Genomic DNA, 21,592 nt, shown 5'->3' on the forward strand with positions numbered 1-21,592 from the left:
AGCAAAGAATAAATACAGTTCCTGAGTACTACAGCATGGCAGGAGCCACAGGGCACTGGTAGTGTGAGATAGTTCTTATGATCTTCTAGATGGAAAGTCCTTACCAGGCCCGGCTGTAGCAATGGAGATAACCCAGGATTGTACCAGCTGGTGTTCCAGGAAGAGCTGGGTTGCTGAAGGTAAAACAGCTGCTGTGGATACTGGCTGGAACCAGACTGTTGTTAGCACGGAGTGGATACTGGCTGGAACCAGTTAAATAATAAATGAACTTTGGGAGCGATGAAATGTGAACTGAAATGTAGAACTTGAGAGCGGAGAAATAATAATTCCGGTGGAGAGTGGTAAAGTGTAGAAAGGACACCGGCCCTTTAAGGGAAGCTGTACTCTGCTGGAAGCTGAGGCTGGAAGCAGGTAGTGTTGTAGCTGGAAACAGATGAATCCACAATGGATTGGAGAGTCAGGCTACACCGCAGGTGGAATGCTGGTGCGGGTCTCTATGGTGGAAGTCTTGAGACAGGAGCTGGAACCTGGAAGACAATCATAGAAGAGAGACAAACAGGAACTAGGTTTGACAACCAAAGCACTGACGTCTTCCTTGCTCAGGTACAGCTTACTTATACCTGCAGCAAGGAAGGGGTTGGCTAGGCAATTATGCAAATCAACAACACAGACAGCAGATTGGTGGAAATGATCAGATGACAGAATCCAAGATGGCTGCGCCCATGCAGACACTTGGAGGGAAGTTTGGTTTGTAATCCATGTGGTCTGGGAAACAGTAATGGCGGCGCCGGCCACCGGAGACAGGAGACGCCAGGCTGATAGATGCACATTTAACCACGCGGGCACAGCGGAGGCCGCGGCTGATGAAAAGACCACTCTGCATGTGGAAACTCAGGAACAGCGGAATCCGGTCCTGGAACGCTGAGCCCGCTTTAGGAGGCATCTGAAGGGTAAGTAATGGCGTCCAGATACCCGGATCGTGACATATAGATAGAGATAATATGCAAATCGTGAGATTTGTAGAGGAGCGTGATATAGAATTGTGCATTGTGCAGAAGTATACAAATTGTGAATTGAAGTTTAAAGGTTTTGTATTACGCTCCGGCTGAGGATCGCAGCTTGTATATTCAATTCCAGTGGTCGAAGGGCTGATAGGTAACAAGTACCTATCGCTGTGCGATTGGACCGTATGTTTGTGGGTGCGATACATAGCGCAATTTGATACCCCTTTACGAGCTTTTGCGTAAAATCACGGTATCATTAGCGCTGTGTAGAGCATACACAAGCATGATTTGTGTAAGTCAAAAAGGGAAGTTTTCGCTGGTCTCTCTCAGGAAAATCTTCAACGGTAGATATTCACTGGAAAAGGTATGTTACTCCTAAAACTTCCAGTGAATAGAAGCCAGTTAGGGCCTCACTGGGTACGCGGTGGTCACTACTGGAGTAAGTCATGGTACGTCAGCAGAGAAGGAGCTAGTGAAAGTGTTAGGTGTCTTTCACCGTCTATTGTGTTGTGCATTTGGGGATTGTGTTTATAGGCAAAAAGTCCACGATGGGATCCAATTGCACAAGCAGTGGGCGTTTGGTAGCTAGGGTTCAGGCTGAAGAGTTGGGACTGAGAAGGTCAGAATTGCGGCCGAGAGGGTCAGCGAGGTTTATTATGTGTGGGAAATATGGTTCACACACGGAGGCTTTTTGCAATAAGTGGGTACGTATGAATGCGGAAGATAGGGCCCCATTCCCAAGGTGGGTAGCTTTGAATCAGAGGTGTTACAGAACATAAGGATTAAAATATGTCTGATTAAATCCAGAAAACAAAGGCTCAGACATACAAATTGTTTAAACCTGTGGCAGCAAGAGGGGGAGGTGCAGAAGGAACTGGCTTGCACAGCAAGTTCCAAATCTAGCGGGAAAGTGATTGCGGGCGCACCACCACCACCATATATTGATGGGGAGAAATTGGCTACAAGCAATGGTGCATCAGTAAAAGATAGGAAAGCGATAGATAGATAAATGTGTTAACCCTAACCCTAGCCAGTTGTATCCCATCTTAAATTTTCCCCAGGATTGTGAGCAGGAAGATGAGCCCAGCACAATATCGGCACTCTCTCTAGCATCCACCATATAGGACACCCAGGTGGGCACGGCCCAACCACCAAGAGTAGTAGCGATGCCCCCCTACGGAGGGGTGAGTGAGGTTGTGTCCACTGGTAAATACGGTACCACACACTATGCAGAGACAATAGCTCCCCGTATTATAGAATCAAGTCAAAATGATATAGTTGACCTAAATCCTGTCAGGGTGATTGCAGTCCCCAATGGGAATACTGACAGTCAGGGAGTGACTCCCATCAGGAACATTGCCTTGCATTGTCCTCGGTCCCGAGCAGAGTTAAGGTCAATTATGTCAGAATTCCCCGATCCCAGAAAAGATCTAGTCGGATGCAAGAGGTTCATTAAAGAGTTAGGTAATGCCCACGAACCCACAAATAAAGATTGGCGAACAGTACTACGGGTATGTTTACCCTCAAATATTGACATCATGAAATTCATAACGGATTGTAAGTTAGACGCAGAGGTACCTCTCACTGATGAATACAATCAGGAGAATGTACGGCAAATCAACCTGCAATTTGGAGTGTATTTCCCTACTGTTGTTAAATGGAATAAAATCTTCTCCATAAGACAAAAAGAAGGTGAAATGGCATCAGAATATTTCCATCAAGCACTGCAGGACATTGCTAGATACACTGGGATCGAGGATATTAAGGATAATACACATCATAGGGAGGTAGCTGTCTTTGTGTTAATGGACGGGTTAAAGGAGGCACTTAGGAAAAGGGTGCAAACTTCTCTACCTAACTGGAGGGGTATTTCGGTGGCTGCATTGAGTGAGTCCGCTGTCGAGCACGATCGGAACATCAGTAAACACAGGGAGTCGCAAGGGGATAAGCTGATGATGGTGAGTATACAGGCTCTTACAGGAAAGTCCTATCAGCCAAAACCCCAGACCCCTGATGGTAAGTCACGGTCAATAGTATGTTTTTATTGTAATAAGGAAGGACATTTTGCAAGGGACTGTAGGTATAAAGGGACACATAACATATACAGACCCCCTAGACCTGAATACGAGCCACACTACAATTCACATAATTGGGATCAGGGACCACATAGAGGGGAAACAAGGAGGTACCCACCAAGCAGGGACTGGCAGGCCTCCGAAAAATCACAGCTACCCCCCCCCCCCACATATTGTAGCTGACAATGCGCTGCGGGAGGGTCCCACTACACAATAGGGGTTGGGCCACACCTGTAGTCTGCAGCCAGTGAAGTTGATTGATAGCCTTGGTAGTGAGCCTGAGGTCATGGTTGATGTAGCTGGTGTACCATTACCTTTCCTTGTAGATACAGGGGCGGCCAGGTCAGCATTGAATTCCACATCAGGTGTAAAAATCACGGGTAAAACAATTTTGGCAATGGGAGTAACAGGAACGGTGCAACAATACCCTTTGAGTAGACCCGCAGAGATTACGATAGGGCCCTTGCAAACCAAACATTCTTTCCTGTTGGATGCATCGGCTCCGACTAATCTACTCAGCAGAGACTTATTGTGTAAAATGCGGTGTGTCATATACTGTACTCCTGAGGGTGTCTTCTTGGATATACCTGAGAACCATGCTCAAGAAGTGCAAGATATATTAGACACCCCTCAAAGACTAATGTCGCACTCTACTGTTATAGACACGTGTCCATCAAAGGTAGAGGAAATGATCTCGCAAATACCGGGTTCCCTTTGGACTAAATATGGACAGGACACTGGATTGATGGCGAATGTAGTTCCAGTAGCAGTACAAGTAAAAGATGGTAGGATAGCTCCAAAAATCCCTCAATATCCTCTGAAGCCAGAGGTAGAATTAGGAGTGTACCCTGTCATAGAGCGGCTGCTACAGCAGGGCATCCTAGTCAGGATGTCCAGCACCGCCAATAGTCCCATCTTCCCTGTGAAAAAGAGTGGGGGAAGGGGTTACAGGCTAGTGCAGGATCTAAGGGGATAAACAAAATAGTTGAGAGCCAATTCCCCGTAGTGCCCAATCCAGCTGTCACTCTTATGCAAATTCCCTCTACCGCAAAATTCTTCACTGTCATTGACCTCTGTTCGGCTTTCTTTTCTGTCCCTCTTCACCCTGACAGCCAATACCTCTTTGCCTTTACATACAGGAGAGTACAGTACACCTGGACTTTTCTCCCCCAAGGTTTCATTGACAGCCCGAGTATTTTCTCCCAGGCCTTGCATGACTGTTTACAATCCTTTCAACCTGAGAGAGGATCAGTGCTAATACAGTATGTCGATGACTTGTTGTGTTCTGACTCACTCGAGTCATCCTTGAAAGATACTAAACAGCTTCTGTTTCATCTTTCCCAGACAGGACACAAGGTTTCAAAGGATAAGTTGCAGTTGTGCCGGACCAGGGTCAAATACTTGGGACACTGCTTGACACAAGGACTTAGGCACCTGACCGCTGATAGAATACAGGCGATTCGCAACATGACTCTGCCACAAACTCAGCAACAGATCCGCACATTCCTTGGAATGTGTGGGAACTATCATAACTGGATTCCGGGTTCTCCATACTGGCTTTATCTTTGCAAGAAATGGTCTCTTTGAGCAAACCGGAACGGATCTCTCACACAGATGAGTCTGAACTGGCGTTTGAGAGGCTAAAACAGTGTCTATCACAAGCACCTGTATTAGGTATGCCAGATTATGAGAAGCCCTTTGAATTGTACGGTACTGAAAGTGCTGGGTGCGTGGTAGGAGTCTTAACACAGAGACATGGTGATGCAAGCAGACCAGTAGCTTACTACAGTGCACAGTTGGACACTGTAGCATGGCCTCTCCCCACTTGCTTGCGAAGTGTTGCAGCGATAGCTTTGCTGGTAAGTAAAAGCGAGGACGTAGTGTTAGGACACGACTTGACCATCCATACACCTCATGCAGTATCAGCCTTGCTGAACTCCACCCAAACCAGACATGTCTCATCTGCTCGGTTTACAAAGTAGGAATTATCACTGATGGCCCCTGTAAACATCACCATTAAGAGATGCAGCTCACTAAATCCTGCAACCTACTTGCCAAGTGTGCCTGGACAGGCACAAAGGGTGGAGGATGAGAATGATGGTGAAGGAGGATTTAGTGCAGATACTGATACACATGATTGTATGGAATACCTGAACTAAACTTTTACAGCGAGACCTGACATCAGTAACAACTCACTGGAAGGAGTGGACTTTACCTTCTACACTGATGGTAGTTGCCACAGACAGATGGAATCGGGAGACTTGTTCACCGGATATGCAGTTATAGATGACGGAGGTATCATAAAAGCTGAACCCTTTTGCTAAGCACAAGTCGCTGAGCTGGTTGATCTGACCCGAGCATGCGAGTTGGCCAAAGGTAAGTCAGCTAATATATACACAAACTCTAGGTATGCTTTTGGAGTGGTGCATGATTTTGGGGCCCTATGGCGCCTCAGAAATTTCATGATGGCAGCTGGTACACCTGTAGCGCATGCATCCCACATCAAAAGACTTCTGACAGCAATACAGGAACCAGACAGAGTGGCTGTTATCAAGTGTAAAGCACACACTTACAACCAAGACCCATTCTCACTTGGTAACAGCCGGGCAGACGAAGCTGCTAAATCAGCAGCAAGCACCACCTTACAAACGAAAATCACACCACTGATGACATTTAACACGGTCTACACACAGCAGATAATTGAAATGCAAAATTTGTCTTCCCTACAGGAAAAGGCGGTCTGGAAATCAAAAAGGAGTATGGTCAGGAGTCCTCAGGACTTTGGACAGATGGACATGGTAAGCCAGTGGCCCCCAGAGCATATCTTCCAAGTCTAGCTGAGGCGGCACACAGTCTGACTCATCTAGGCAAAGAGGGTATTTGCAAGCTGGTAAGAGCCTACTGGAGTGTGCCAGGATTCTCTTCCCATGCAGGTAAGAGAACAATGACATGTCTTACTTGCTTGAGGAATAATATTGGTAAGACAATACCAACAGAGCCATCCCATATCCCAACTACAGATGAACCTTTTCAGGTAATACAAATCGACTTCATACAGTTACCACCCTGTAGGAATTTGAAATATGTGTTAGTATGTACTGATGTGTTTTCCAACTGGGTAGAAGCGTTCCCTGCTGCCACAAATACTGCTACGTTCACTGCAAAGGAAATTGTGCAGGAATTTGTGTGCAGATATGGTATCCCTAGAATGATTGAAAGTGATAGGGGTACCCATTTTACAGGTGAAGTCTTTCAGGTCATGTGCAAACTGATGGGAATTAATAGCAAGCTACACACTCCGTACCGACCACAGGCAAGTGCGACGGTAGAGAGAGTGAACAGCACTATTAAGAACAAGCTGAGCAAAGTGATGGCTGAAACTGGATTGCTGTGGCCAGAAGCTTTGCCACTAGTGTTGTACAGCATCAGAACCACTCCCAGGTCACCGCTTAACTTATCACCCTTTGAAATTCTCTTTGGTCGACAACCCAATGTAATGATAGACCCCCAATATGATTTGAAGTGCAATAATGAAATAACTGTGAAATATTTGGTTAGGATGAGCCGGCAGCTGAGAAAACAACATAGAAATCTAAAGCTGGTGATTCCTGACCTACCGAACAGTAATTGTCATGACATTGAGCCTGCAGATTATGTGATGATACAACATTTTCTACACTCAGGTTGCCTCATTGACAGGTGGGAAGGACCGTATCAAGTCTTGTTAACTAGCACTACAGCATTAAAGGTCGCCGAAAGAGAGACTTGGGTCCACTCGTCCCACTGCAAGAAGGTCGCTGACCTGGATAAAACTCGTGACAAAGAGAAAGGTGAAGAGAACCTCATATCACTAGTGAGTCTATTCCGGTAAAGCTGAGAGGCAGGACTGCTGAATGGCACCTGAGCGCGGAGAGCAACAAGATCAAGGACAGTTGTCACACCATTTTCTTTTTTCACCCCCCACTGCATTTTCCTTTCTTTTCTCCACCTTATTTTCCTTCTTTCCCCTAACGAAATAGATCTATCACAAGAGACTGCGTTTCGGGTTCTGCTAGTAATATTGTTTTTGCTCAGGACAATTTGTTTTGGTGAGGGTCCCAGAGAGGTCGAGCAAGGATCTGGAATGGGTTCTAATGGCGACTATGAATTTGTAGGCTCTCAGGAGCAGCACATCACTCGAGAAAAGGCTGGTATCAGTAAGCACTCTGGTAGTCATGGAGCTCGGAGGCAATGTGAAGGGTTATTGTCTGATGAATATTGTATTTGTAGATATTGCAAGAACATAGTCGAAGATGGGTGCATCCAGAGATGTCAGTCCAACTTTAATATCGACCTGGACTGACATCCGTTGAGTGATTACCACTCATTAGTGGGTAAGATCTTAAACCAGAGAGAATGTTGGGTGTGCTCACAGGTACCTCAAGGACAGAGTAAGTCAGGATTAGCACCATACCCTTTAGCAATAGATGAGGTACTCAAATTAAAGGGGTGGGAGACCGGTGGACAAGAAACTCAATATATCGAGGCCCGCTAGCTTGAAGCTCCACCAGTACAGCGTAGATAGGTCCCTGTTATGTTTCAATATTTCCAATTTCCGAAAACCAGGAAATTGGGAAGTGACTTGGAATAACCAGACAATGACCTTTTCACACAGAGCTGAGAGGATACCTATTGACTCTGAACTTGTACGCAAGATAGCCAACAGTGGGAGGTATTTTCGGTATAGGTATACATGTGGGAGCAAGACCATGTGGGTTGGAAAAGTATTGCCAGGGTATTGTGCCCATATCATCAAGCCCGATACTTGTAGTGAACAAATGAGAGAACTAGGCAATGGTTTATTAACCTGGAAGGTTTGCAATATGGTGATGTTACATTTTGTCCCCTATGTTCTCCCAGATGATGCCTATTTCATATGTGGGAGGAAAGCGTACATGTGGATAACTCTGAGCTCTGAGGGATTGTGCTATATTGGGAGAGTACTACCAGAGGTCATGACCATAACCCATGATAAAATGAAAGACGTTCACCGCAGAGCTCAGACTCCTTATACTCATACCCACTATGAACACATCATCAAGAGACACCTCATAGATAGGGCAGAGCACGCAGCCTCAGATTAGATATCACCCGTACTGCCTGAGGAACTATAAATTATAGGTACATCCATGCGCTAGCGAACTTGATAGATAATATCACTGAGATGTATGATGACACCTTCAGGTATACAGAAAGGGAGTTACAAGCTTACAAGAAAGAGCTGATCCAGCACAGAATGGTCCTTAATTACGTTACAGCTGTGACGGGTGGGTACTGTGTTACCTTGGCAACTCAATATGGCGTGAAGTGTTGTACGTATATAACGAATAGCACTGATGACCCCACGGAGATCATCGATCAAAAGATGGATGAGATCTTACCGTTGAAGTGGGAGTTCAGGAGGAAGCACAATCTTACCTTGATGGCTGTGGGTAATGAACTGACTGGCTGGGTCTCATGGTTGAACCCATGCAAATGGTTCTCAAGGTTAGGAGAGTGGGCACAGAATGTTATTATGAGTGTGGGGAAGTTTCTCCTTTGTATCCTGTGAGTCAACATAATTATTGGTCTGATATTCAGGTGTGTTCGAATTTTAACACGGAGCAAGCACGGCACAAATTTGATGAGTCTAATGAGCGAGGGTGTTGTTACAGCAGCAGATTTGGTTTATGACCCATCCATAGAGACAGTGTTATGATAAGGATTGAAAATGAATTTCATGGCCTGTTTCTTTCACCATTTTTCTCTGTTTCCCCCTTTACCAAGAAACATCCAACCGGAAAATACATCAGCCCTACCCAATGTTTATGTGAATGTATTTTTTTATATATATGTGTCTTATCTTCATCTCTGCAACCTTCAGTTAATGGCACACATAGTCGACAGGTGTTATACACATATAGTAGCATTCACATATGTTCCCCCTCCATGTATCTTCAACTAAATGTGCTCCACATTTGTTGGAATAAGAAGCCGAAAAGAGCTCGGTAATGTTTGTTTGCCCATTTACAGACCCTTAATACGGGATGAAAAGGATTTAATGTATACTTCGCAATACCTTGAAGCTTACTACATATACGGCACGATGATTCATGCCCCTCAGATATTGATTCATACATACATGCTTTTTACTATCACACTAGGCTATACATTTCCAACCTACAACTCTCCCCCGATCATCCAAACTTGTATATATTGTGTAGATCATATTTTCTGTTTAGTAGTAAAGTTTGGCAGTTATTAATGACTGCCAAAGGGTGGACTGTCGAAGTCGAAAATATTGCAGTACACATATCACATACAAACTACACACAGATGGTCTCCGTGCACATACTTTTTCTGCCGTGCGTGCACAAATTCGCAAGTTGCGTATGACCGCTCCCGTGGTCCTGCGTATTAGCGTGGGGTATTAGTAATTACGGTAGTATTTGTAATCGCACGGAAAAGCCATCAAAAGCCATATTCAATATTTTACCCATATAATGCATAAATCACACACTGATTTATCCTTCTAGTAGCTAGTTACAGTTCAAACATAAATTATCCTCCTAGAAACTCTAGCACAATGTACCAGACTGCCATATTTACGCAAAGCTTTGAAATCCTATGAAGAAGGCAAATACCTTTGGTTACCCCCATTGTTCTAGAGTTGTCCAGTATCTGTCGAAGACAATAAATACTGGATTGTCATTGACTTATCTGAAGACAGGACAAACAAAAAGACAATATCCGGGAACCAAGTTTAACTAGAGAGAACTCAATTTGCAATAGCTAATAAATTACATACCAGACATTAAGATATCTATGGTAATAATATTCATGGTCTGAACTCTTGGAAATGTGTGTGTGTATATATATATATATATATATATATATATAGAGAGAGAGAGAGAGAGAGAGAGAGATGTTCCCTAACAAATTGTAATGACAGGAATATGTATATATATATATATGTTTTTCTTGAGGATGGAAATGGAAAATCATATCATGTGTGGGATCATATTGTTCAGAGTCACATAAACAGTAATCTGGTGGGTAATAGAATATTGTCACATATTGCAACAATAAGTTATTAATAATACCAGATTTATGTATGATCAATGTGAGGGGATTAACTGGTCATGGGGCGGGAACCAGTGGCATCACAAGGTGGGTGCGGGGGTGCGGCCCGCACCCGGGTGTGATGCCTGGAGGAGGGTGACACCAAATGTCAGCTCCTCCGCACTGACAGGAACCAGGAGCTGCAGTGAGAAATTCTCCTACAGCACCCGACTCCTGTCACAGAAGAGGAGCCGACATGCGGACGGAGACTGGCTCTGGGGGAAGCCCAGCATCTCCGGAGATACTGGGCACGCCCCCAGAGTGACGATTCCGGGATCCCCGTGAAGCCACGCCCCCTAAGTACAAGGCCATGCCCCTCAGGGGCGCGCACTGGGTGTCACCACACCCGGTGATGCCTCTGGCGGGAACTCAGATGCAAACAACAGAAATTACATTTCAAGTCTTAGCCATCCCCCATCGCTTGAGCTGACCAATGATCCCCGGTGCACAGGATATGTCCCACCCCCGAACCAATGGAAGAAGAGCATACAGTGTCTATTGTATTGTGTTTTGACCAAATGTATAAAAAGCCAGCTGCAGGCCCGGTCACAAATCTCTGAAGATCATCTACCTTGATGATTGAGGACCGGACCGGGAAGTGCATGCAAACAAACGTTTGTACCATTGACTGTAGCCTCTTTTCTGTTATTGTAATTGTATCTTTGTTGTAACCCCCTTTTATCAATTATATGTTGGTGGGTCGGATCCCAACTTCCTAAATACAATTGGTGTCATGTCTCTTTCCCTGCTAGATTTGTAAGTGTATTTCAGACATACGTGAAGCTGCATAGTGCTCACGGCATGTCGTTGTGTGTGTATGCACCGCGTGTACATTGTACGTCTGTTACGATGTTTGTACGCAAAGTACGTACACAGTACAGGACTTTGTACGCTTACTGAGTAATAAGTACGTAGGCTAAGGATTGCATACAGCGGCCGCAGTGGCACGATTTTAAAGTGTATTATGTGTATTTTAAAGTATTGCTTTTAGTCCTGTAAGTAAATCAGCATTTACAGTTCACACAAGGTCTTGCAAAGCTTTTCAGTCGCACTGCTGGCCGCAGAGTGATTGACAGGAAGAAGTCGTTTCTGGGTGTCAGCTGACCATTTTCAGGGAGTGTTTGGAAAAATGCAGGCGTGGCTGGGAGAACGCAGGGCGTGCTTGTGACGTCAAAACAGGAACTGAATAGTCTGAAGTGATTGCAAGCACTGAGTAGGTCTGACGCTACTCTGAAACTGCACAAAATAATTTTGTAGCCGCTCTGCGATCCTTTCGTTCGCACTTCTGCTAAGCTAAAATACACAGTGGGAGGCGGCATAGCGTTTGCACAGCTGCTGAAAACTGCTAGCGAGCAAACAACTCGGAATGACCCCCTATGTTACTATGTATGTTACCTATGCTCACAAAGTTTTTAAACAAGAATGTCATCTAAACACGACAACAAAACAACCAAGAAACGCCTTGAGTACCTCATCAATGAAATCCTGAAAGATGGATGGAGCATTTGACAATCCAAATGGCACGACCAGGTACTCATAATGCCCCATGAGAGTGTTAAATGCCGTCTTTCATTCATCGCCCTCTTGAATTCACACTAGGGCCCTCATTCCGAGTTGATCGCTCACTAGCTACTTTTTGCAGTTGTGCAAACGTATAGTTGCTACCCACGGGGGAGTGTATTTTTACTTTGCAAGTGTGCGATCGAATGTGCAGCCGAGCAGGACGAAAAAGTTTTTTACAGTTTCTGAGTAGGTCTGAACTTACTCTGCCCTTGCGATCACTTCAGCCTTTCCGGTCCCGGAATTGACGTCAGACACCCGCCCTGCAAACGCCTGGACATGCCTGCGTTTTCCCTACATCTCCCAGAAAATGGTCAGTTGACACCCATAAACGCCTTCTTACTGTCAATCTCCTTGCAATCGGTTGTGCAAATGGATTCATAGCTAGAAGCATTGCACAGCAACTATGCTATTTGTACTCGTAAGATGCGTGTGCGCATTGCGGTGCATACGTATGCGCAGTAGTAACCTGATCTCTGCGCTGCAAAAAACGTCAGCGAGCGATCAACTCGGAATGAGGGCCTAGGTTGTAAGCACCTCTCAAGTCTTCCTGAAGTTGGTTAAATAAGACTGATGAGGGGGAGAGGATAGGAATTCTTCACAGTGATTTTATTTAAGGCTGTATAATCAATGCAAGGATGCAAAGACCCATCCTAATTGGCTACAAAGAAGAATCCAGCCCCCACCGGAGACTTTGAGGGGCGGATGATTCCTTTGGCCAGGCTTTCCTTAATGTATTGATCCATGGCTTCAGTCTCCAGGGAAGATAAGGTACACATTCTCCCCTTGGGTAACTTAGCATTAGGGATGAGATCAATCGGGCATTCAAAGTCACAATGTGGAGGGACAGTTTCCACCTCTTTCTTAGATAAAACATTCTAGAAGGCATGGTAAGGCTCAGGGAGCACTTTTCTATCAATCTGAAGTGAACGGATTGGAAGGGAGAGACAGCGAGATTCACATTAAGAACTCCAGTCTATTACTGGATTGTATTCTTTCAACCATCAACCATGGCAGGCCAAGGACCTCCGGAGCATGGGGGCAATGCGTAAGGAAAAAAAATCAATTCTTGTGTGTAGAAACCCCACTGAAAGAAATTGAGGCAGGGTACAAACAAGCTGTGCCCATGAGTCAAAGAGTTGCCGTCCAAGCCACAATCTGAGACTGAAGACTCCAAGGGCTCAAATTGAATATTTAGGTATGCGGCAAAGGAAGAGTCCAGAAAATTCCCTGCCACTCAACAATACAGGAATTTAAGTATAGGATACTTCTTACCACCATTACTGAGTTCCATTGGAACAAAAATAGAATTTGAGGAAGAAATGATTGAAATGCCCAAGTGAACCTGTCTGACCTCGCTTGAACTCAATCTTTTACCGGTCTTTTGGGGCAGACACCAATGAAATGGCCTTGTACTCCACCATAAAAACAAGACCCTTTGCTTGTCTTTGCTTCTTCTCATCAGAGGTTAGCTGAGTGATTCCCAACTCTATGGGTTCCGGCTGTTCCTCCTGGGCTTCGGCACTAGAAGGGTGGACAGGGAGTACTCCAAACTCCTTCTCATGTTTATTTTCCCAGAAATGATGATGAACACAAATGGACAATTTCATGAGAGCATCCAAAGACTTAGCTGGTGAATACTGCACTAAGCAGTCCTTAATTTGCTCGGAAAGGCCAATTCGGAACTGACTCAGTAGAGCCACATTATTCCAATCTACTGCCCACCCTCTAAATTCAGTGCATTAGGACTCATAGGACTCAGCAGTTCCATGGCCCTGCCTGAGAGAATAAAGATGGGCCTCGGCTGAGGCTATATGGTGCAGGTCATCTTAAAAGTGGCCCATGGCCGAAAAGAAAGAATCAACAGAGGAGAATGCCTCTGAACCTGCAGACAAACCAAAAGCCCAAGTTTGGGGATCCTCCCAAAGGAGAGAGATAACAATCTTCACTCGTTGGGCCTCTGATCAAGAACAATAGGGCATAAGGTAGAAATACAATTCACAATTCTCATGAAAATTAAGAAAATGCTCCCTATCCCCAGAAAACTGATCTGGCAAGTTAACCTTTAGCTCTCTACTACCATGAGAGGCAAATCCTGCTCATTTAACCTCCTCTTGTGTGGTACAGTAACTTTCATAGAGAGCTCCTGAAGTTTCTGAGTCAAGCCTTGAAATTTGGTTAGCCATAACGTGTGCTGGGTTCTGAGCAGAAGGATCCGTACTGAAGGAAAAAAGGAAAACTTTGTCCTTCTTAACTATTCCTTTGGCCGGTTATAAATGTTATAAATGGAGGATCTTCATTGGGATCCACGTATCCTAAAGGTCTTCTAGCAGTGACCCATGTAAACTGCCAGAAATCTGAACAGCAACCTGTAAACTAGAGGTTTGTTGAACCCTGTGTTTTGGGTCTGTCACTAATGTTGGGCAATCCTTTGAGACCTTACCAGATGTCAAAATGTTTTGGCACTCTTGTGTGCTAAGTAGACACAACCTCATCACCAATGGGTCTCTCTGGAAAGCTTAGCTTTTTCCTGGCACCAGCAGTTGCATGAAAAACTTAAAGAGGAGACGTCATCGTGTTATGGGCCACTTGAGCTGACAAGGAGCTCTCTGCATCTCTTTAAAACTGTGTCAGTTGGAAAGAATGTGTCAAAATCAAATTGCATATATCAATATTTAGAATACACTATGCACAGGTTCTCAAACTCGGTCCTCATGACCCCACACGGTTCATGTTTTGCAGGTCACCTGTAGATTTTTAAAATGTGATAGTTGGTGAAACACCTTGCACCTGCTGGGTGACATGGAAAACGTGAACCGTGTGGGGTCCTGAGGACTGGGTTTGAGAACCACTGCACTATGGCATTTACTAATGGACCGTAATGGTGAGTTACTATGCACATTACGGTAGAAGAAACATTTGATAATAAATATCATACTGTGACACATAGCAAATATTTCTTTCTTGCAGATAATATACACTCAAATGTGTTCAAATTATGACCCAGTGAAAGAGAACAACCAGAAATACAAATTTAATAGTGTCCTAAAACATATCAGATTGTTCTGTCCAAACAGGCATTGTGTCATAAAATGTGGTATTCCTTTATTCATGGAAGATAGACCTTTGACTGATTGGATGTGTAAATACCGTTGTTTGCCTCAATTGTTAACATGAACAATTGGGACTTGGTGGTGATTTAGTTGATCCTGTGCTGTCATTGTCTCTGTACTGCAGTATAACAAACAGGAAGCCGGATACCATACAATTGCTAAGGATATGCAGATTCCTGAATGTGTGTTCTAACTCTGCATTTTTAACATAGCCCTGCACATACCAGAATCTTCTGTGCATTTTAAGTGATCTAAGCCAGGCGACCAAAAGTTGTAATCAATATAATACAGACCAGACATTGATATTTTAATTTATAGTGATATGTTTAATGTATTATGTACTGTATTCTGGTTTTATGGCTTACACAGTACTGACCTGTCCCCTACACAATGAGTTACACAGTCTTTACACAGCTGGTCAACAGTATATATATATATTAGTGATGAGCGGGTTCGGTTCCTCGGAATCCGACCACCCCCCGAACTTCACCCATTTTACACGGTTCCAAGGCAGACTCGGATCCTCCCGCCTTGCTCGGTTAACCCGAGCGCACCCGAACATCATCATCCCGCTGTTGTATTCTCGCGAGATTCGTATTCTATATAAGGATCCGCGCATCGCCACCATTTTCACTTCGTATATTGGAGATGAAAGGGAGAGGACATGCAGCGTTCTCTCAGTTGTGTTCAGTGTGCTGCAAATATCTGTGCTCAGTGTGCTGCAAATATCTGTGCTCAGTGTGCTTGCAAATATCTGTGCTCAGTGTGCTGAAAATATCTACGTTCTCTGCCTGAAAAATGCTCCATATCTGTGCTGCATTGTAGTATATAGTAGGAGGACAGTGCAGAATTTTGCTGACCAGTGACCACCAGTATTATATCAGTACGGTACAGTAGTCCACTGCTCTACCTACCTCTGTGTCGTCAAGTATACTATCCATCCATACCTGTGGTGCATTTTAGTTGTGCGCAGTATATATAGTAGGGGGACAGTGCATAATTGTGCTGACCACCAGTATATAATATATAGCAGTACGGTACAGTAGTCCACTGCTCTACCTACCACTGTGTTGCCAAGTATACTATCCATCCATACCTGTGGTGCATTTAAGTTGTGCGCAGTATATATAGTAGGAGGACAGTGCATAATTGTGCTGACCACCAGTATATAATAAATAGCAGTACGGTACAGTAGTCCACTGCTCTACCTACCTCTGTGTCGTCAAGTATACTATCCATCCATACCTGTGGTGCATTTAAGTTGTGCGCAGTATATATAGTAGGAGGACAGTGCATAATTGTGCTGACCACCAGTATATAATATATAGCAGTACGGTACAGTAGTCCACTGCTCTACCTACCTCTGTGTCGTCAAGTAAACTATCCATCCATACTTGTGGTGCATTTAAGTTGTGCGCAGTATATATAGTAGGAGGACAGTGCATAATTGTGCTGACCACCAGTATATAATATATAGCAGTACGGTACAGTAGTCCACTGCTCTACCTACCTCTTTGTCGTCAAGTATACTATCCATCCATACCTGTGGTGCATTTAAGTTGTGCACAGTATATATAGTAGGAGGACAGTGCATAATTTTGCTGACCACCAGTATATAATACAGTATATAGCAGTACGGTACAGTAGTCCACTGCTCTACCTACCTCTGTGTCGTCAAGTATACTATCCATCCAAACTTGTGGTGCATTTAAGTTGTGCGCAGTATATATAGTAGGAGGACAGTGCATAATTTTGCTGACCACCAGTATATAATATATAGCAGTACGGTAAAATTTGGAGGGTAAAATAGGGAAAGATCAAGATCCACTTCCACCTCGTGCTGAAGCTGCTGCCCACTAGTCATGGTCGAGATGATGAAATGCCATCAACTTCGTCTGCCAAGGCCGATGCCCACTGTCATAGTAGAGAGCATGTAAAATCCAAAAAACAAAAGTTCAGTAAAATTATCCAAAAATCAAAATTAAAAGCATCTGATGAGAAGCGTAAACTTGCCAATATGCCATTCACGACACGGAGTGGCAAAGAACGGCTGAGGCCCTGGCCTATGTTCATGGCTAGTGGTTCAGATTCACATGAGGATGGAAGCACTCATCCTCTCGCTAGAAAAATGAAGACTTAAGCTGGCAAAAGCACAGCGAAGAACTGTGCATTCTTCTAAATCACAAATCTCCAAGGAGAGTCCAATTGTGTCAGTTGCGATGCCTGACCTTTCCAACACTGGACGGGAAGAGGTGGCGCCTTCCACCATTTGCATGCCCCCTGCAAGTGCTGGAAGGAGCACCCGCAGTCCAGTTCCTGATAGTCAAATTGAAGATGTCACTGTTGAAGTATACCAGAATGAGGATATGGGTGTTGCTGGCGCTGAGGTGGAAATTGACAAGGAGGATTCTGATGGTGAGGTGGTTTGATTAAGTCAGGCACCCGGGGAGACACCTGTTGTCATTGGGACGAATATGGCCATTGACATGCCTGGTAAAATTACAAAAAAAAAATCACCTCTTCGGTGTGGAATTATTTTAACAGAAAGGCAGACAACAGGTGTCAAGCCGTGTGTCGCCTTTGTCAAGCTGTAATAAGTAGGGGTAAGGACGTTAACCACCTCGGAACATCCTCCCTTATACGTCACCTGGAGCGCATTCATCAGAAGTCATTGACAAGTTCAAAAACTTTGGGTGACAGCGGTAGCACTTCACTGCCAGCTAAATCCCTTGCTCTTGTAACCAAGCTCCTGCAAACCACACCACCAACTCCCTCAGTGTCAATTTCCTCCTTAGACTGGATAGCCAATAGTCCTGCAGGCCATGTCACTGTCAAGTCTGACGAGTCCTCTCCTGCCTGGGATTTCTCTGATGCATCCTTGAGTGTAACGCCTACTGCTCCTGGCGCTGCTGTTGTTGCTGCTGATAGTCGATCGTCATCCCAGAGGGGAAGTCGGAAGACCACTTGTACTACTTCCAGTAAGCAATTGACTGTCCAACAGTCCTTTGCGAGGAAGATGAAATATCACAGCAGTCATCCTGCTGCAAAGCGGATAACTCAGGCCTTGGCAGCCTGTGCGGTGTTAAACGTGTTTCCAGTATCCACCGTTAATTCACAGGAAACTAGAGAATTGCTTGAGGTACTGTGTCCCCGGTACCAAATACCATCTAGGTTCCATTTCTCTAGGCAGGCGATACCGAGAATGTACACAGACGTCAGAAAAAGAATCACCAGTGTCCTAAAAAATGCAGTTGTACCCAATGTCCACTTAACCACTGACACTGACTACTGTACCGTACTGCTATATATTATATACTGGTGGTCAGCACAATTATGCACTGTCCTCCTACTATATATACTGCGCACAACTTAAATGCACCACAAGTATGGATGGATAGTTTACTTGACGACACAGAGGTAGGTAGAGCAGTGGACTACAGTACCGTACTGCTATATATTATATACTGGTGGTCAGCACAATTATGCACTGTCCTCCTACTATATATACTGCGCACAACTTAAATGCACCACAGGTAAGGATGGATAGTATACTTGACGACACAGAGGTAGGTAGAGCAGTGGACTACTGTACCGTACTGATATAATACTGGTGGTCACTGGTCAGCAAAATGGAGCAGGGCAGACTAAGGACTATAAGACTGTGACAGCCCACTGGGCAGATGTATTGCCTCACGCAGCAAGAACAGCAGTGGCGGCTCCATTAGCAGCATCTCGCAAACGCCAACTCGTTCCTAGGCAGGCTACGCTTTGTATCTCCGCTTTCCATAAGAGGCACACAGCTGACAACCTCTTATGGAATCTGAGGAACATCATCGCAGAATGGCTTACCCCAATTGGACTCTCCTGGGGATTTGTGACATCGGACAATGCCACCAATATTGTGCGTGCATTACATGTGGGCAAATTCCAGCACGTCCCATGTTTTGCACATACATTGAACTTGGTGGTGCAGAATTATTTAAAAAACGACAGGGGCGTACAAGAGATGCTGTCGGTGGCCTGAAGAATTGCGGGCCACTTTCGGCATTCAGCCACTGTGTGCCGAAGACTAGAGCACCAGCAAGCACTCCTGAACCTGCCCTGCCATCATCTGAAGCAAGAGGTGGTAACGAGGTGGAATTCAACCCTCTATATGCTTCAGAGGATGGAGGAGCAGCAAAAGGCCATTCAAGCCTATACAGCTACCGATGATATAGGCAAAGGAGGGGGAATACACCTGACTCAAGCGCAGTGGAGAATGATTTCAACGTTGTGCAAGGTTCTGCAACCCTTTGAACTTGCCACACGTGAAGTCAGTTCAGACACTGCCAGCCTGAGTCAGGTCATTCCCCTCATCAGGCTTTTGCAGAAGAAGATGGAGATATTGAAGGAGGAGCTAAAACAGAGCGATTCCGCTAGGCATGTGGGACTTGTGGATGGAGACCTTAATTCGCTTGACCAGGATTCACGGGTGGTCAATCTGTTGAAATCGGAGCACTACATTTTGGCCACCGTGCTCGATCCTAGGTTTAAAGCCTACATTGTATCTCTCTTTTCGGCAGACACAAGTCTGCAGAGTTTCAAAGACCTGCTGGTGAGAAAATTGTCAAGTCAAGCGGAACGTGACCCGTCAACAGCTCCTCCTTCACATACTCCCGCAACTGGGGGTGCGAGGAAAAGGCTAAGAATTCCGAGCCCACCCTCTGGTGGTGATGCAGGGCAGTCTGGAGCAAGTGCTGACATCTGGTCCGGACTGAAGGACCTGCCAACGATTACTGACATGTCGTCTACTGTCACTGCATATGATTATGTCACCATTGAAAGAATGGTGGAGGATTATATGAGTGACCGCATCCAAATAGGCACGTCAGACAGTCCGTACGTATACTGGCAGGAAAAAGAGGCAATTTGGAGGCCCTTGCACAAACTGGCTTTATTTTACCTAAGTTGCCCCCCTCCAGTGTGTACTCCGAAAGAGTGTTTAGTGCAGCCGCTCACCTTGTCAGCAATCGGCGTACGAGGTTACTTCCAGAAAATGTGGAGAAGATGATGTTAATCAAAATGAATTATAATCAATTCCTCCGTGGAGACATTCACTAGCAATTGCCTCCAGAAAGTACACAGGGACCTGAGATGGTGGATTCCAGTGGGGACGAATTAATCATCTGTGAGCAGGGGGATGTACACAGTGAAAGGGGTGAGGAATCGGAGGATGAGGAGGAGGTGGACATCTTGCCTCTGTAGAGCCAGTTTGTGCAAGGGGAGACTGAATGCTTCTTTTTTGGTGGGGGCCCAAACCAACCAGTCATTTCAGTCACAGTCGTGTGGCAGACCCTGTCGCTGAAATGATGGGTTTGTTAAAGTGTGCATGTCCTGTTTATACAACATAAGGGTGGGTGGGAGGGCCCAAGGACAATTCCATCTTGCACCTCTTTTTTCTTTCTTTTTTCTTTGCATCATGTGCTGTTTGGGGACTATTTTTTGAAGTGCCATCCTGTCTGACACTGCAGTGCCACTCCTACATGGGCCAGGTGTTTGTGTCGGCCACTTGGGTCGCTTAGCTTAGCCATCCAGCGACCTTGGTGCAACTCTTTTTTTCTTTGCATCAAGTGCTGTTTGGGGACTATTTTTTGAAGTGCTATCCTGTCTGACACTGCAGTGCCACTCCTAGTTGGGCCAGGTGTTTGTGTCGGCCACTTGGGTCGCAAGGCTACCTCATTGCACCTCTTTTTTTCTTTGCATCATGTGCTGTTTGGGGACTATTTTTTAAATCTGCCATCCTGTCTGACACTGCAGTGCCACTCCTAGATGGACCAGGTGTTTGTGTCGGCCACTTGGGTCGCTTAGCTTAGTCACACAGCTACCTCATTGCACCTCTTTTTTCTTTGCATCATGTGCTGTTTGGGGACTATTTTTTAAATCTGCCATCCTGCGTGACACTGCAGTGCCACTCCTAGATGGGCCAGGTGTTTGTGTCGGCCACTTGGGTTGCTTAGCTTAGTCATCCAGCGACCTCGGTGCAAATTTTAGGACTAAAAATAATATTGTGAGGTGTGAGGTGTTCAGAATAGACTGGAAATGAGTGGAAATTATGGTTATTGAGGTTAATAATACTATGGGATCAAAATGACCCCCAAATTCTATGATTTAAGCTGTTTTTGAGGGTTTTTTGTAAAAAACACCCGAATCCGACAAAAAAATTTCACTGAGGTTTTGCCAAAACGCGTCCTAATCCAAAACACGGCCGCTCAACCGAATCCAAAACCAAAACACAAAATCCGAAAAATGTCCGGTGTACATCACTAATATATATATATATATATATATATACATACATACACTGCTCAAAAAAATAAAGGGAACACTAAAATAACACATCCTAGATCTGAATGAATGAAATATTCTTATTAAATACTTTGTTCTTTACATACAGTAGTTGAATGTGCTGACAACAAAATCACACAAAAATTATCAATGGAAATCAAATTTATTAACCCATGGAGGTCTGGATTTCGAGTCACCCTCAAAATGAAAGTGGAAAAACACACTACAGGCTGATCCAACTTTGATGTAATATCCTTAAAACAAGTCAAAATGAGGCTCAGTAGTGTGTGTGGCCTCCACGTGCCTGTATGACCTCCCTACAACCCACACAAGTGGCTCAGGTAGTGCAGCTCATCCAGGATGGCACATCAATGCG

The sequence above is a fragment of the Pseudophryne corroboree genome, chromosome 4, assembly GCF_028390025.1.
Source record: "Pseudophryne corroboree isolate aPseCor3 chromosome 4, aPseCor3.hap2, whole genome shotgun sequence".
NCBI classification, from domain to species: domain Eukaryota; kingdom Metazoa; phylum Chordata; class Amphibia; order Anura; family Myobatrachidae; genus Pseudophryne; species Pseudophryne corroboree.